This window comes from Hemitrygon akajei, chromosome 2 (genome assembly GCF_048418815.1).
Source record: "Hemitrygon akajei chromosome 2, sHemAka1.3, whole genome shotgun sequence".
NCBI classification, from domain to species: domain Eukaryota; kingdom Metazoa; phylum Chordata; class Chondrichthyes; order Myliobatiformes; family Dasyatidae; genus Hemitrygon; species Hemitrygon akajei.
This window is the reverse complement of record NC_133125.1, coordinates 77781044-77799935: the sequence shown is the minus strand read 5'-3', so window position 1 is coordinate 77799935 and position 18892 is coordinate 77781044.

Below are 18892 nucleotides of genomic sequence, written 5' to 3'. Positions count from 1 at the left end.
GCAAATGTCACTCCACTCTTTAAGAAAGGAGGAAGGCAGTAGAAAGGAAGTCACAGACCAGTTAACCTGACCTCAGTGGTTGGGAAAACATTGGAGTCAATTGTCAAGGATGAGGTTATGGAGTACTTGGTGACACAGGACAAAGTCTGCATGGTTTCCTTAAGGGAAAATCCTGCCTGATGAAAATGTTGACATTTTTTGAGGAAACTGCAAGTAGGAAAGACAAAGGGGATGTAGTGGATATTGTATATTTGGACTTTCAGAAGGCCTCTGACAAGGTGCTGCACATGAGCTTGCTTACCAAGTCAAGAGCCCATGGCATTACAGGAGTGCTACTGGCATGGTTAGAGCATTGGCTGATTGTTAATAAGGCAGCAAGTGGGAATAAAAGGATTCTACTTGACTGCCAGTGACTAGTGGTGTTCTGCAGGGTTTGGTGTTGGGACTGCTTCTCTTTATGCTGTATATCAATGATTTAGATGATGGAATAGATGGCTTTGTTGACAAGTTTGCAGATGATACAAAGATTGGTGGAGGGGCAGGTAGTGCTGAGGAAACAGGCAGGCTGCAGTAGGACCTAGACAGATTAGGAGAATGAGCAAGGGAGTAGCATTGAAATACAATGCTGAAAAATGCATCGACATAAAAACAAATGTACAGACTAATTTCTAAATGGGGAGAAAATCCAGAAAGCTGAGATGCAAAGGGACTTGGGAGTTCTTGTGCAGAACACCCTAAAGGTTAACTTGCAGGTTGAGTTGATGGTGAGGAAGGCAAATGTATTTCAAGAGGTCTAGAATACAAGAGCAAGGATGTGATGCTGAGGCTTTATAAGCAGTGAACAGTTCTGGGCTCCTCATCTAAGAAAAGATATGCTGGCATTGGAGAGGGTGCCGAGGATGCTCACAATGATGATTCTGGGAATGAAAGGTTTATCAAACGAGGAACATTTGATAGCACACAGTCTGTATTTGCTGGAATTTAGAAGGATGATCTCATTGAAACCTTTTGGATGTTGAAAGGCCTAGATAGAGTAAGATGTGGAAAGGCTGTTTCTTATGGTGAGGAAGCCTAGGACAAGAGGGCACAACCTCAGGATAGAGGGCTGTCCATTCAAAACAGAGATGCAGAGAAATTTTTTTAATCAGAGACTGGTGAATTTGTGGAATTTGTTACCACAGGCAGCTATGGACGCCAGGTTGTTGGGTGTAATTAAGGCAGAGATTGATAAAGTTCTTAATTAGACATGGCATCAAAGGTTATCGGGAGAAGGCCAAGCAGTGGGGTTGAGGAGGGGAAAAAGGATCAGCCATGATTGAATGAAGGAGCAGTCTTGATGTGCCAAATGTCCTAATTCTGCTCCTATGTCTTATGGTCTCAAAATTGTAGTCAATTGAAAAGGATAATGAATAAAGGACTGAAGGTGTAATATCTGAATGCATACAGGATATGAAATAAGATACATGAACTTGTAGCACAGTTACAGATTGACATATATGGTGTTGTGGGCATCACTGAATCATGGATGAATGAAGGTTATAGCTGGAAGCTTAATATCCAAAGGTACACTTTTGTGGCTCTTTTGGTAAAAAATGAATTCAAACCCTTAGAAAGAAATGACATAAGGTCATGTAGAATCGTTGTGGGTAGAGTTAAGAAAATGCAAGGGTAAAATGACTCTGATGGGAGTTACACACAGAACTCAGAACAATAGCCAGCATGTGGGCTACAAATTAAAATGTGAAGTAGAAAATGCATGTCAAAAGGGCAATAAATGTCCTCTATTCAGGACCTTTACAGCAGCAGGTGTGTAAAAAGGGCCTGGAGGATCATCACGGACTTCAGCCACAAACTGCTTCAGCTGCTACTGTCTAGCAAACAGTACCACAGCATTAAGGCCAGGACCAACAGGATCTGGGACAGCTTCCTTCACCAAGCCATCAGATTTATCAATACACATAGATCTGATTGTGTATCTGGCTGTACATTGATCTGAGTGTGTATCTGACTGTACATAACATGTATACAAAACAATTTTGTGTACAATCTTAGTATTTAGATGATATTCCCCACACTACCCCTCTTTATTGCTTGTACATTGCGATAGAGTTGCAACAAAATATTTTTACTCCCTTGGATGTAAGGAATAAATTAAATGCAAATACAATGTTACAATAGTCATGGGTGATTTCAATATGCAGGTAGATTGGGAATATTTGGGTGGTGCTGAATCAAAAGAGGGGGAATTTTTGGGTTGGGTATTGTGCAATTGATCAGATAGCTTAAGGTAAAGGAACCTTTAAAAAGCAGTGATCATAATATGATAGAATTAAAGTTAGATGTATCAATATTACAGGGGAATTAAGGGAAGTGCAGAGGCACAGGAAAGTAGCTGACCAAAACTGATTGAAAGAGGACACTAGCAGGATGATGGCAGAGTAGCAATGGCTGGAGTTTCTGAGAGCAAATTGGAAGGCACAGGATAGATGCATCCCAAAGAAGCATTCTAAAGACAGGATGACGGACATCCGTGGCTGACAAGAGAAGTCAAGTCGAACAGAAAAGCCAAGGAAAAAGTGAATAATACAGCAAAAATTAGTGGGAAGTTAGAGAATTGGGAAGTCAACAGAGGGCAACTAAAAAGTCACAAAGAAGGAAAAGATGGAATACAAAATATAGCTATCCAATAATATTAAAGTGGATACAAAAGATCCTTCAGATAACACATACAAAATGCTGGTGGAATGCAGCAGGCCAGGCAGCATCTACAGGAAGAAGTACAGTCGACGTTTCGGGCCGAGACCCTTCATCAGGACTAAGGATTCGTCAGGATCTCCCATCCACTGCCACCAACACCTCACACTTCCCATTTCTACCTCCTACCCAAGAATCACAAATCTGCCTGTCCTAGTCATGACGAAGGGTAACGGCCCGAAACATCGACTGTACTTCTTCCTATAGATGCTGCCTGGCCTGCTGTGTTCCACCAGCATTTTGTGCGTGTTGTTTGAATTTCCAGCGTCTGCAGATTTCCTCGTGTTAGAGATTCTTCAGATATATCTTTCACAGAGGGGCAACAGTAAATATGGGACCACTAGAAAATAATGCTGAAAAGGTAGTAATGGGAGACAAGGAAATGGCAGATAAACTGAATAAGTATTTTGCATCAGTCTTCGCTGTGGAAGACACTAACAATACACTGAGGTTTCAGAGTGTCAGGAGGATGATGTAAGTGAAGTTGCCATTACAAGGGAGATGGTACCTGGTAAATTGAAAGGTCTTAAGGTAGATAAGTCATCTGGACCAGCTAGTCTGCACCCTAAGGTTCTGAAAGAGGTGGCCAAAGAAACTGCTGAGGGATTAGTAATCATCTTTCAAGAATCACTAAATTCTGGAATGGCTCTGGAGGACTGGAAAATTGCAAATGTGAGTCCACTCTTCAAAAAGTGAGAGAGGTAGAAGAATCTGTTGGAATTCTTTGAAGAAATAATAAACAGGATAGACAAAGGAGAATCGGCTGATGTGTACTTGGAGTTTCAAAAGGCCCACACATGAGGCTGCTTAACAAATTCAGAGCCCATGGAAATATAGGAAAGATACCAGCATGAATAGAACATTGGCAGATTGGCAGGAGGCAAAGAGTGGGAATAGAGGGAGCCTTTTCTGGTTGGTTGCTGGTGTCTGGTAGTGTCCCACAGAAGTCCACAACTTTTTATGGTATATATCAATGGTTTGGCTGATGGAATTGATGGTTTTGTTGCCAAGTTTGCAGCAATATGAAGATAGGTGGAGTGGTAGGTCATGTTGAGGAAGCAGAGGAATGGATTAGGAGAATTAGGTAAATTAGAATTAGACAGATTAGGAGAATGGGCAAAGGTGTGGTAGATGAAATACACTGTTGGGAAGTGTATGGTAATGTACTTTGGTAGAAGAAATAAAAGTGTAGACTGTTCCATAAATGGAGAGGAAATTCAAAAATCTGAGACATAAATGGACTTGGCAGTCCTCATGCAGGATTTTGTAAAGGTTAATTTGCAGGTTGAGTCAATGGTGAGGAAGGCAAATGCAGAATTATCATTCATCTTGAGAAGACTAGAATACAAAAGCCAGGATGTAATGTTGAGCCTTAATGCAGGTCCTGGTGAGGCCATGCTTTAAGTATTGAACAGTTTTAAGCCGCTTCTCTCAGAAAGTACATGCTGACATTCGCAAGGGTTCAGAGGAGTTCCACGAAAATGACTCTGGAATTGAAAGGATTGTCATATGAGGAATGGTTGATGGCTCTGTGTCTGTACTCAATAGAATTCAGAAGCATGAGGGTGGATCTCATTGTAACCTATCAAAAGTTGTGCACTCAATAGAGTGCATGAGGAGAGGATGCTTCCTAAGATGGAGAAATCTTAGACCAGAGCACACAGCCTCAGAATAGAGGGACAACTGTCTAGAATGTAAATGCGGAGGAATTTCTTTAGCCATATTTATAAACCTACTAAGGGTCCAAGTTACATCTCGGATACTCCTTGTGCTAAATTAAATTTTTTCCAGATATAGCAGAACTAGTATTAAACCAATTTTCATTGGAGATTATAGTAACTAGTATAACACTACTGGCTCTTCATATGTGATGAGACCTGGGTGACGGCAGGGAGTTCAGTAGTCTCACAGCCTGGGAGAAGAAGCTGTTTCCCATCCTAACAGTTCTTGTCCAAATAATATGGTACCTCCTGCCTGATGATAGGGGGTCAAAGAGATTGTGGGACAGATAGGAGGAATCAATGAAAATGCAAAGTGCCCCACGTACGCAACACTCTTGATAAATATCTCCAACAGGTGGAAGGAGACTCTGATTATCCTCTGTAGGAACTTGCAGCCAGACCCCTTGCAATTCCCATACCAGATGGTGATACTGCTGGTCAAGAAAATCGGAATGGTGCTCCTGTAAAAATATGCTAGAACAGAGGTGAGTGAAGCTCACCTCCATCTCCTCAGGAAGGAGGGACGTTGCTGTGCTTTCTTGACTAAAGAGCTGGTGTTGAGGGACCAGGTAAGATCTCCATTATGTACACTCCCAGAAACCTGGTGCTCCTAACTGTCTCCAGGGGGTGGCTGTTTATGTGCAGTGAAGAATGGTCAGTCTGAACTTTCCTAAAGTCCATAATCATCTCTTTAGTGTGATCCATGATGAGATTCAAGTTACTCTGCTAGCACCATTCCACACGTTACTCTACATCCTCTCTGTAGGCAGTCTTTTCATTCTTCTAGATGAGGCCAATGCCTGTCGTGTTATCAGGTTGCTGTATCATGTTTCACTCACCAAAACACTGAACTTGACCTCTGGGGCTCTTTTTCAAGGATGCTACAACTCATTATTCTCAGTATTATTGTTTGATTGATTGATTGCCTTTATTGCATTGGCACAGATTACCTTCTTTTGCACATTGGTTGTCTTTTTGTGTGTAGCTTTTCATTGATTCCATTGTATTTATTTTTAGTCTACAGGAAAATGAATCTCAGGGTAGTATATGGTGACATATATGTACTTTCATAATAAATATAATTCAAGGTTATGGATCCTATGCAGACAGATGGAATTGATTTAATTTTGCATTGTGGTTAGCACAGACTTCATTGACCAAAGAACCTGTATTGTTCTATGTTGCAACTCCGATTGAACAATTGGCATTTCAACAGATCTTTCAAAATAAATTATGTTGCTGTGGGCCGAGCCTCACACAAAGGCAAGACGTTGGAAGGACAGCTGATCCCCTGCCTGAAACAATGTGAGCAAAACCCATTGAGTTCTGTTGACAATCTGCAACATCAGGATCAGTGTTACCATCAACTTTGTGTTCCATTTGTTTCATTAACTTAATTTAAACTCTCCATCTACCATTTTAAACTCATGTCAGTGGATCATTAACCCAGGCCCCTGGACAACCAGTTCAGGAACAGAATCACATTGTTACTATCCACCCTTCTAATTATTTCAAAATTGCAATCATTTAAACACCGACACAAAAGAGATAATTACAGAAATCCTGAACCAGCATGAACTCATTAACCAATTGGTGCAGAAACATTCTCAAGGATGTTGGCTAGAGGATTGAGTTATAAGAAGAGGGTTGACAAGTATGGGACTGTTTTAACCAGAGTGGAGGAGTGATTTTATAGAGATTATAGAATTATAAATAGCATACATAAGAAAGATGGTCATAGTCATTTTTTTTCCAGAGTAGGGGAGTCTAACACAATTTCAGGTTAAGCTTATTATCAGCAATATATGTTGTGAAATTTGTTAACTTCACAACAGCAGTTCAATGCAATACATGATAAATTCAAAAGAAAAAATAATAATTAAACAAGAAAATCAAAGACAGTAAGTATATATATATATTTTCAGTAGTTTAAAATAGTGGAAAACACATAAAATATATATTTAAAAAGTGAGTTAGGGTTCAATGTCCATTTAAGAATCATACAGTAGAGGAGAAGCTGTTCTTGAATCACTGAGTGCGTGCCTTTGGGATCCTCTACCTCCTTTCTGACAGTAACAATGAGAAGAGGGCATGCCTTGTCTGATGGGAGTCCTTAATAATGGACGTCGCCTTTCTGTGACGCCACTCCTTGAAGGTGCCTTTGGTACTATGGAGGCCAGTACTAAAGATGGAGCTGACCAATTTTACAACTTTCTATAACTTCTACCAGTGCTGTGTAGTAGAATTCCCCCCACCCCTATACCAGAGAGCGAAGCAGCCTGTCAGAATGCTCTCCACAGTACATCTATAGAAGTTTTTGAGAGTTTTAGTAAGCAAACTGTATCTCTTCAAACTCCTAATGAAATATAACCACTGTCTTGCCCTATAGCTGCATCAATATGTTGGGACCAGGTTAGAGCCCCAGAGATCTTAACACCCAGGAACTTGAAATTGCTCATTCTCTCCATTTCTGACCCCTCAATAAGGATTGGTTTGTGTTCCCTCATCTTACCCTTCCTGAAGTTCACAATCAGCACTCTTGTCTTCCTGACAAGGTTGTTGTTGTGACATCACTCAACTGGCTGGTATATCTCGTTCCTGTATGCCTTCTCATCTCCATATGATGGCTGTATCATCAACAAAGCTCTCCCTAGCCACACAGCCATGTGTATATAGAGAGCAGAACAGTGGGCTAAGCACACACCTCTGAGGTGTACCAGTGTTGATCATCAGCGAGGAAGAGATGTTATCACCAATCCGCACAGATTGTGGTCTTCTGGTTAGGAAGTTGAGGATCAAGGTGAGTGATGAGTAATTAAAGGGAATGTGAGGGGCAGGTTTCCCACAGAGGCCAGTGGGTTTGTACAACAAGCTGCCAGAGGTAATGGTGGAGGAAAGTACAATTTCAATGTAAAAAATATATATTTGGACAGGTGTGTGGATAGAAAAGGTTTAGAGAGATATATTACAGTAGTGTGCAAAAGAGTTTGGCATCTTAGTTTTTTACATAATTTTGTTTTAGATGTTTATTATTTGTCTTCTGCATTAGTGTGTTAGGAGAAAAGAGCAAATTTTAGATTTCCAGATATTCATTTTCCTAAAAAACTAAATGTTACAGAGAAATGTATGTATTTCATTAAAGAAAGTAAAACCACTTTATAAATAAAATCTTGATGATTTTGTAGGTATACAGCCCAGTGCCCAATTAAACAAAGGTAACAAACAGGTGCCAACAAACAGTATCTTCCCCTCTGCCATCCAATTCCTAAATGGAAATTGAATCTTTGGATACTACCTCACTTTTTTTTAGAATACAGCATTTCAGCTTTTGCTCTTTTTAAACATCTATTCAATATATGTAATTGGTTTACTTGTTTATTGATTATTATTTTTAATGTTATTTATTATTAGTATTATTATTATTATTTTCCTCTACTAGATTATGTATTGTATTGAACTGCCATTGCTAAGTTAACAAATTTCATGTCACGTGCCAGTGATAATAAACCTGAATCTGATTCTGATACAATGATACAATGAATTGAATGAACTGAACTGATTAACTGAAATGGAACAGACATAGAGGAATCAAACTGGGTGAAGGACAACTAAGCTAAAAGGTGACTAATGTGGCAGTTTAACCTTCAAATAATCAGTTTTTACACCATGGCAACAGTGACCATAGCAACAAGACACAAGATGGTCATCCTGCATCAGCAAGGTCTCTCCCAAGCTGAAATTTCATGGCAGACAGGAGTATCAAGATGTGCTGTCCAAGCTCTTCTGAAGAAGCACAAGGAAACAAGGTTGTGAACCAGAAACACAGTGCGTGGCCGTGAAATCTGAGTGCAGCAGACAGGATACATATCAAAATTATGTCCTTTTTAAATTGGAAGAATTTCAACATTTCTGCAAGCTCAGAACTCACAGGAACCACTGGGACCCAAGTATACCACTCTGCAATCCAGAGAAGTCTTGTCAGAAGTGGTCTTCGTGGCAAGGTTGCTGCGAAAAAGCAAATCCTCTGAGGTGGAAATACAGCCAAGAGATTCACTTACACACAAAAGCACAAGGACTAGGGTACTGAACAATGGCAGCAAATGCTCTGTGCTAACGAGTGAAATTTATGCTTCAAACAGGAGGCAGTTTGTCCATAGAAGAGCTGGGGAGCATGACATGGATGAGTGTCTGCAGCCAATAGTGAAGCATGGCACAGGGTTCCTGCAAGTTTGGGGCTGCATTGCAGCAACTGGAGATGGTGATCTGGTCAGAATTAATGGAATCCTCAATGCTGAGAAGTACAAGCAGATTCTCATCCATCACACAATACCATCTGATTGGTCTGTAGTTTGGCAATAGCTTGATTTTATTGCTTGATTTAGTGCTAATTTTTATTTTGTGATCGCTTCTGGACCAGACAGGTGTGCAATGTTCCACCAGGGCATTAGCAGCGATGTATAGAGTTTGCAAACAAAATTATGGTATAATACTCGGAGAGTCAATTAATTTCCCTCTCGGCAGAGCTTCTGGATGAGATGGCAATGATGAGAAGCCAAATAACTGATGGAACTTTGATGAGGGAAAACAACTTCATGCAGCTGGATTTTTAAAGTATATTATCCATGTATCCATGGTGAATCAAGGTTTTTGGGTTTTTTTATTCAGAGATACAGCATGGTAATAAGCCCTTCTGGCCCAAAGGACCCAAGCTACCTAATTGCACCCATGTTACCAGTTAACCTGCTAATCCACATGTCTTTGGAATGTGGAGGAAATCAGACACCTGAAGGAAATTTTTGCCAATTTATATTCAATATCCTCTTCCTGTGTATCTCTCCATTTCCTTCATGTTTATGTGTCCATATTAAAAGCCTCTTAAACTCCACCAAATTACTGCTACACAACTACCCTAGTAACGTATTCTGGGCATCTATAAATTTGCACAAAAATCTTGTACCTCACATCACCTTTAAACATCAACATGAGGGGGAATTTCTTTATTCAGAGAGTGGTAGCTGTGTGGAATGAGTTTCCTGTAGAAGTGGTAGAGGCAGATTCGGTATTGTCATTTAAAGCAAAATTGGATAGGTATATGGACAGGAAAGGAATGGAGGGTTGTGGGCTGAGTGCGGGTCAGTGGGATTAGGTGAGAGTAAGCGTTCAGCACGGACTAAAAGGGCTGAGATGGCCTGTTTCCGTGCTGTAATTGTTATATGGTTATAATAATAGAAACCTCACCTCCCCCAGCAGCAAACTGTCTGTATTCTGTGATGACATGTAGAATGAAGTTTACTTCACAGGTCTCTTGTTATCAAATTGTTCGTTTCTATCCTGACCCAAAATGGTAGCAGCTAAAATGGCAACAGTACCTTATATGAGGTATTGTTGTCCTATTGGGGTAGAAAGGGGTAGGATTAAGACTAATTTATGCAGAAAAATATTACATCTGTGTGCAGAGTTACAAAACATGTAACAGGCATACATTGGATAATTTGTGCTGTTATGTTTTATTTTTCCTGAGAATATTGTGTACCTGATGCTACGTGCCTGTACTGCAAGTTTCACCTGTTCCTATACAGTGTAGTATATGCATATGACAATAAATTCGACTTTGAATTTGACTTTGATGTATATGTCACCTCTCAGAATGTCAAGATGACTGAAATCCCCTTCCAAATAATGCAGTGGCATTGAGGTACCACTGTGGTACTCACAGCTGGCAGTTTCCACAAGGCAAGCTCTCACAAACAGCAAGGAAATGAAGGGCCAGACAATGTGAGTGTAAATTGTCATTGATTATGAAAGTATGAAATGAAAACAGAAATTTGCTTAGCTAGAGTGCAGTGAATCTGTGGAACCCATTGCCTTAGATGACCGTGAGAGGCCAAGACATTGGGTCTTTTTAAATTAGAGACTGATTGATTCTTGATTATTAAGAATGTCAAAGGTTACTGGGAGAAGACAGGAGAATAGGATTGAGAGGGATAATGAGTCAGCCATGATGGATTAGCAGAGCAACTCAATGGCCTGAATGAAGAAGTATTCCAAGGCAAGATAACACAACCATGGTTAACAAGGGAACTCAAAGCCAACATGAAAGCCAAAGAGAGGGCATATAATAAAGCAAAAATTAGTAGGAAGTTAAAGGATTGGGAAACTTTTAAATAGCAACAGAAGACAACCAAAAAAGTCATTAAGAAGGTAAAGACAGAATACGAAAATAAGCTAGCCAATAATATTAAAGACAATACCAAAAGCTTCTTCAGATACATGAAGTGTAAAAATGAGCAAAGAGTGGATATTGGACCACTGGAAAATTATGCTGGAGAGGTAGTAATGGGGGAATAAGGAAATGGCAGATGAACTGAACAAGTATTTTGTATCAGTCTGCAATGTGGAAGACACTAGCAGTATAGTGGATGTTCCAGGTGACAGAGGGCATGAAGTGTACTTAACTGGAAAGAAGGTTATTGGGAAATTGAAAGATCTGAAGGTACATAAGTCACCTGGACATGATAGTTTACACTGCAGGGCTCTGAAAGAGGTGGCTGAAGAGATAGTGGGGGCATTAGTAATGGTCTTCCAAGAATCACTAGATTCTGGAATAGTTCCAGAAGACGGGAAAATTGTAAATGACACTGCACACTTTAAAAAGGGAGAGAGATAGAAGAAAGGAAAGGATAGGTCATTTAGACTGAGGGAAGATGGGAAGATGTTGGAGTCGATTGTTATGGATGTTGTCTAGGGTAGTGGTCCCCAACCACCAGGCCACAAAGCATGTGCTACTAGGCCGCGAGGAAATGATATGATTTGTTGATATGAAACAATATGAGTCAGCTGCACCTTTCCTCATTCCCTGTCATGCTCACTGTTGAACTTGAACACATGCGAGGTCATCAGTTGCCTAAACGCAGTGATACCCTCGCGCTAGGGATCACTAATTAGCCTCAGGTAACCAGCCACCTCCCGCAGCCGGTGGGAAGTGCCGTTTCTACTGGCCTGTAGCGTGAACAGATGGGCGCCACCTCTAAACCTGTTTAGCACACCGAATGTTCATTGGGAACCCGGTGCTAAAATATTTGCAGATGGCCTAATTCAGGCTCAGGGTTTCATAAGTAGCACAGCAGCTACCTCACTGCGATCTACTGAAAGTCATTCCTTGAACCAAGCTTTTGTCGGCCGATAGATCCTACCTACCTACAAGAAGGGCGGGCACGCACCCTGTCACACTCCTCGCTCGGTCGGTCGCTCTCTCCAGACTATGACCACCGCGGCCCTGGCTCGGGGACCTCCAGCCCTTACCTTGTCTTCTCACCCCACCCACGACAGCCACACCTGACCAAGGCATCTAGCGGTGGGTGGGCAGAAGGCTGGAGTTCGGGCCCGGAGGCTGTCTAATGAGGCAATGAAGCCCTCAAAACTGCTTCGGTACCCTGAGTCTAAGCACCCTGCACTTAAAGACAAACCCATTGAGTTTTTTGAGCGGAAAAAAACTTGAGCAAGCGGGACAGAAGCAAGTGCCGAGAGCCACGAAAATTAAATTGCGGAATAGACTGGACATAAGGAACCCCCTTCGAGTATCACTGTCTCCCATCACTCTTCAATGGGACCATCTTGTTGCAGGGCAACAAGCCCAGGGCTCCCACTGATTCAATGATATCGGTGTGTTGCAATGATTTTATATGTTCATACGAGGAAAATATGCGCTGTGCGTTTAATATCCAAACGTTGCTTAAAATGTTATGATGCTATTGACTTATAAATGACTTATAATTGACTTATCACTATATTCATGCAAGGAAAATATGCGCTGTGTGCTTAATAATAAATTTGTTAGATAACCCTTTTTAGAAATGAAATTGAGAGTATTAGCCACCTATAAGTAACTTATAGTTGACTTATCACCTCTATTCCAGTCGTGATTAACATCCCACACCACCCCCCTCCCCCCCAAGTCGGTCAGTCTGCAAGAGTATTGTCAATATTAAACCGGTCCGCGATGCAAAAAAGGTTGGTGACCCCTGGTCTAGGGTGCTTGGAGGCATTTGATAAAATAGACCATAGTCACCATGGTTTCCTCAAGGGAAAATCTTGCCTGATAAATCTGTTGGAATTCTTTGAAGATATAACAAGCAGGATAGACAAAGAAGAATCAGTTGATGTTGTGTACTTGGATTTTCAGAAGACCTTTGGATTTTCAGGTGCCACATGTGAGGCTGCATAACAAGCTGCAAGCCCATGGTATTACAGGGAAGTTTCTAGCATGGATAAGGTAGGTGGCTAATACTCTGCTGATTAGCAGGAGGCAAAGAGTGAGTGTTCTGCACAAGAGCTCCCAAGTCCCTTTGCATCTCAGATTTTTGGATTTTCTCCCTATTTAGAAAATAGTCTGCACACTTATTTCTACAATCAAAGTGCATGACCATGTACATTGTATTTCATTTGCCTCTCTCTTGCCCATTCTCCTAATCAGTCCAAGTCCTAACTGTTTCCTCAACACTACCTGCCCCTCCGCCAATCTTTATATCATCTGAAAACTCGGTGACAAAGCCATCTATTCCATCATCTAAGTCATTGATATACAGCATGACAGGGACCAGTCCCAACACTGACCCCTGCGGAATAACACTACTCGCTGGCAGGCAATCAGGAAAGGATCCTTTTATTCCAACTTGCTCCTTCCTACCAATCAGCCAATGCTCTAACCTTGTTAGTAACTTTCCTGTAATACCATGGGTTCTTAACTTGGTAAGAAGCCTCATGTGTGGCACCTTGTCAAAGGCCTTCTGAAAGCCCAAATATACAACATCCACTGAGTCCTCTTCATCTATCCTGCTTGTAATCTCCTCAAAGAATTCCAACAGGTTCATCAGACAAGACTTTTCCTCAAGGAAACCATTCTGACTTTGTCCTATCTTGTTCTGTGTCACCAAGTATTCCACCACCTCAACCTTAACAATGGCTTCCAACATCTTCCACTGAGGTCAGGCTAACTGGTCTATAATTTCTTTTCTGTTGCTTTCCTCCTTTCTTAAAGAATGGAGCGACATTTGCAACTTTCTAGTCCTCTGGAACCACGCCAGAATCCAATGATTTTCGAAAGATTACTAATGCTTCCACAATGTCTACCACTATTTCTTTCAGAACACCCAATCCAGTATAGATGATCCCCTAGTCGGCTCAACGATGAATTGCTCTAAAAAGCCATTGAATTCACTCTTTTGAGATCCAGCACCTACCTGATTTTTCCAATCGACCTGCATATTGAAATCTCCCATGACGATCATAACATTGCCCTTTTGACATGCTCTTTCTATTTCCTGGTGTAATCTATGGTTCACATCCCAGGTACTGTTGGGAGGCCTGTATATAACTGCCATCAGGGTCCTTTTACCCTTACAGTTTCTGAACTCAACCACAAGGATGCAACATCTTCCAATCTTATGTCACATCTTTCTACTGATTTGATGCCATTCTTTACCAGCAGAGCCACGCCACCTCCTCTGACGACCTTCCAATCACTCCAATACAACATGTAATCCTGGACTTTCAGCTCCCAACTACAACCTTCCTTCAGCCACTATTCATTGATGGCCCCATCATCACACCTGACAATCTCTAATGGTGCAACAAGATATTCCACCTTATTTCTTATACTCCGTTCATTGAGATAAAACACTTTGAGCACTATATTTGCTACCGTTTTTGATTCTGCATCCCTAATATACTGATACTCACCCTGGAGTCTGCAATTTTGTCCCATCACTTGCCTACCCTTCCTGACAGTCTGGCTGCACACTTATAGGCATCCAATAGTCTCGAGAGACTATGGATTTGAGCCTTGGAAGTTTTTCCAGGGCGCAGGCCTGGGCAGGGTTGTATGGGAGACCAGCAGTTGCCCATGCTGCAAGTCTCCCCTCTCCACGCCACCGATGTTGTACAAGGGAAGGGCAAGCGACTATTATGATTTGCTTCACTCCAGTTCCCAACCCCCCCACCCCACCAAGTAAGTTTGAATCGACCTCAACAGCTCTAACAAACCAGGCTGTGAGAATATTGGTCCCCCTTGGGTTCAGGTGCAACCCGTCACTTCTGAACAGTTCATACCTCCCCCAGAAGAGACCCCAATGATCCAAGAACCTGAAGTCCTACCCCCGTACCAGCTTCCCAGCCATGCATTACCCTGCCAGATTATCCTGCTTCTACCCTCACTGGCGCGTGACGCAGGCAGAAATCCAGAATTTTCTACCTGGGAAGTCTTGCTTCTCAGCTTTCTGCCTAGTCTAAATTCTCTCTGCAGGACCTCTTTGCTTTTTCTACCTGTGTCATTGGTAACAATATGTACCAAGACATTAGCTGCTCTTGTTTTCTCTCCAAAATGTTGTGGATGCAATCTGAGATGTCTCTGACCCTGGCACCTGGGAGGCAATGTACCATTCAGAAGTTCTGTTCATGTCCACAGAATCTCCTGTCTGTTCCCCTGATTATTGAGTCCCCTATCACCATTGTTCCCCTCTTCTCTGTCTTTCCCTTCTGCATCATGGATCTATGCATAGTGCCAGTAACCTAGTCTCCATGGCACCCCCCTCAGAGGACATCTCCCACAATAGTATCCAAACCGGTATACTTATTATTGTGAGGAATGGACACGGGTGCTCTGCACTAACTGCCTATTACATTATATGTCAATGATTTGGGTGATGGAACTGATGGCTGTGTTGCAAAGTTTGCAGATGATATGGAAACAGGGAGACTACAGAAGGACTTAGACAGATTAAGAGAATGGGCAAAGAAATGGCAGATGGAATGTAGTATCAGTAAGTGTATGATCATGTACTTTGGTAGAAGAAATGAAAGGGTTGACTATTTTCTTAATGGACGGAAAATACCTGATTGTGCAAAGGGTTTTGGGGTCCTTGTGCAGGATTCCCTAAAGGATACTTTGCAGGTTGAGATTGTGGTTATGAAGGCAAATTCTTTGTTAGTATTCATCTTGAGAGCACTAAAACGATGAGACTTCATACAGCACTGGTGAGGCCTCACATGGAATATTGTGAGCAGCTTAGGGCCCCTTATCTTAGAAAGGATGTGGAAATCAAAATGCAAACCATTACCATATTTTCTGGGAATGCCCCGTTATCAAAGACTATTGGAGTGGGATACACAATGCCCTCAAGACATCTTTAAATGTGAAATACCCTTAGAAAGTAAGACCATATATTTTGGGTATATACCTCAAGAATGGTTGAAAAGCAATAAATATTTAATGAATATACTGCTGATGGCTGGTAAAAAGACTCTTACCAGGAAATGGTTATCACAGGAGAGGCCAACTTTAAATGCATGGATGGAAATTACAATGGACATTTACAAAATGAAGAAGACAACAGCATCTGTTAATCATAAGTTGGAACAATTTGATTCATACTGGGAAAAATGGTTTAACTACATAACACCTCATAGGCCTGATTTTATTCTCACAAATCAATGAATATGATGTAAAAAAAGGGTCATTCCCTACTTGTAAATAGTTTTTTTCCTTTTGCTTGTTCTTTCTTTCCTCACTTTTGTATAAGTGAATACCTCACATAAATATTATGTGGAGATTTGTGGCAAATATGACAATATGATATACATGTACAATATCTGAAATATGTTATGAGTGATGAACAGACCTGATGGTGAATGGGGTGCAGAGTTAACCATTCCCAACCCCCCACCTGAGAACTACAAACTATTGCTGTTGTTATGCTATTATTGAGAGAGAGAGAGAAAGCCCAGACAAGAACATCTGCTACAGATAAGAGGGGGAGAGAGACTGTTGATTTACTGTATTATGACTCTTCCTGGATTGTTTACCTTCCACTACAAGGACTTTACTTTGCTCGTTAACATTCCTCAGGAGATAGCAGGAGTGGCCTGATTTGATGGACACAGTCATTCAGAGTTGATGGATAGCTGAGACCCCGTGAGTGGGGATAAAAAGATAGGTCTGGAGAGACACCCTTCAGACACACCAGTGGACACTGATTGAGTGTTGGGAACCCACAGAAAGGTGGGAGCTTCGAAGACCGAAACAGGAGATCAGTCAGTAAAGCTCACAGTGTTACAGCAGGGCCGGTGGGGACTTGTGTGTGTGTCCACTCATGCCAGAGTGATGAGTCCACCACAGAAGAATGGTCTAGCTGAAGACCAGAGGGGTTATAACTGAATGACCACAATGATACGACGGATTAAGAAAGCCACAAAAAAGTTTGCCTGCCGCAGCTGTTGCTGTTACATCTCGCTCGCTCTCTCTCTCTCTCCCCAACGATTTCAATACAACAACCATAACTACTTCAGCATTTATGAACTGAACTCTATACTTTCCTATGACAATTCATTTACCCCTAGACATCGATAGAGCTTGTTTGTTATTGATTATTATTATTCCTACACTTTTAGGTTTATTACTGCTAACTTGTTTTATATGGATATTTGCATTTTTTATATTATATTGTGTAGTTTACTGATAAACACTTTTAGTTTGGTACCACCAGACTCCAACGGATTCTTCTTTCTCTGCTGGTCAGACACCCAGTTACGGGGTACGTAACAAATGCATCTTATGGAAATGTTTGTTTGATGATGAACTTCAATAAAATATAAATTACAAAAAAGAAAGAAAGGATGTGCTGAAACTGGAGAGTGTTCAAAGGATGTTCACAAAAATGATTCCAGGATTGAATGGCTTGTCATATGAAGAGTGTTTGACAGCTCTGGGCCTGTATTCACTAGAATTCAGAAGAACAAGGGGTGACTTCATGGAAACTATCGAATAGTGAAAGACCTTAATAGAATGGATGTGGAAAGGATGTTTCTTATGTTGGAAGAGTCTTAGACCAGAATACACAGCCTCAGAATGAAGGGATGTCCTTTTAGAATGGAGATGAGGAGGAATTGCTTTAGCCAGAGAATAGTGAATCTGTGGAATTCTTTGCCACAGGCAACTGTGGCGATCACGTCTTTATGTATACTTAAGGCAGAGGTTGATAGATTCATGAAGGGATACAGGGAGAAGGCAGGAGATTGGGGCTGAGAGGAAAAATGGATCAGCCATGATATAATGGCAGAGCAGACTCAATGGGCCAAATGGCCTAGTTCTGCACCGAGATCTTCTGATCCTATTTCTGCTTGTATGTCTTATGGTCTAAATTCTCAGCTGCTCCTCAGGGCAGGCAATGTCTACAAAGAAAGAGGCAGATTTTTAAAATTTAGAATCAATGGCTTTTCATCTGAACAGTTCTGATGGATATTTATCAACTGAGACATTATCAACATCCTCTCTGCACAAATGCCATCTGATCTGCTGGGTACTTCCAGTAATTTCTGTTTTGAGACCTCTTACTTGACATTGACTGTAGGATAGATTTTGTTCAGTTCAGTGTTTGAAACCTCTACAGTATACATAAAGCTTTTATTTGTCGTAATATTATTTACAGCGTAAAATATATATGATATACCATTTTCATATTCTGACACCACATTTATTGCTGTGTTAATTATTTACTGTTTAACATGCTATGTCAGAGAAATGTTATTTTCTTAATTCCCATTGGTGATGGTCAAGGGAACTGCAGCTTCTTTGACTCCTTACCCTAGCCTATATTGCATTTGCTACACTCTGCATCCTTTCTGAGAATGCAATCTCTCTGTGACTTGGCTTATCCAGGTACATTAATGTTCAAAACATATCACACCAAATCTAGTTCTGAAGATATAAATGTAATAGAGGGGGCAGCATTGCCCACAATATTCCATCTCAATGGGGTGACATATAGTTAATAAGCTTGAGAAGCATGTTGTACAAGCTTAAAGCTCGTGTTTGAATAAATTATTTTATTATGAATAAATGCATACATTATTTATGCATATATTTATAAAATGCTGCTGAATTCCAACCCTAAATGGAGAAGACATGATCAAGGCTCACACACTTTCATTTTTGAAAATAAGTATTAATGGAGTCCTAATGACAATTTATTCATAAATGCACCATTGTGCATCATAAAACTGACTTCAGTGCTCAATATGGTAAATAGGTACAAGCCGGCAGAGATGAAATTGGTCTGAAGTTGTTTAGATTTAAGTTCTGTGATATTCAACATGATATATTGAACAAGAACTTGCTCCCAGCAGTGCATAACTGTGTCTGCCAATGACACACTTCAGATATTCCCTGTTATCAAATTGGTAGTTCCTGTCTTGACTTGAAACAGTGACACCCTACATTGCTGCAGTACATGGATGTAAGAAGAATGAAGGGTTTGTGCTGAATAGAATGAAAGGGTTAGATTGGGGTGGCACAGTTGTTAGCACAATGCTTTACAGTACCAATGACCTGGGTTCAATTCCTGCTGCTGCCTGCAAGAAGTTTG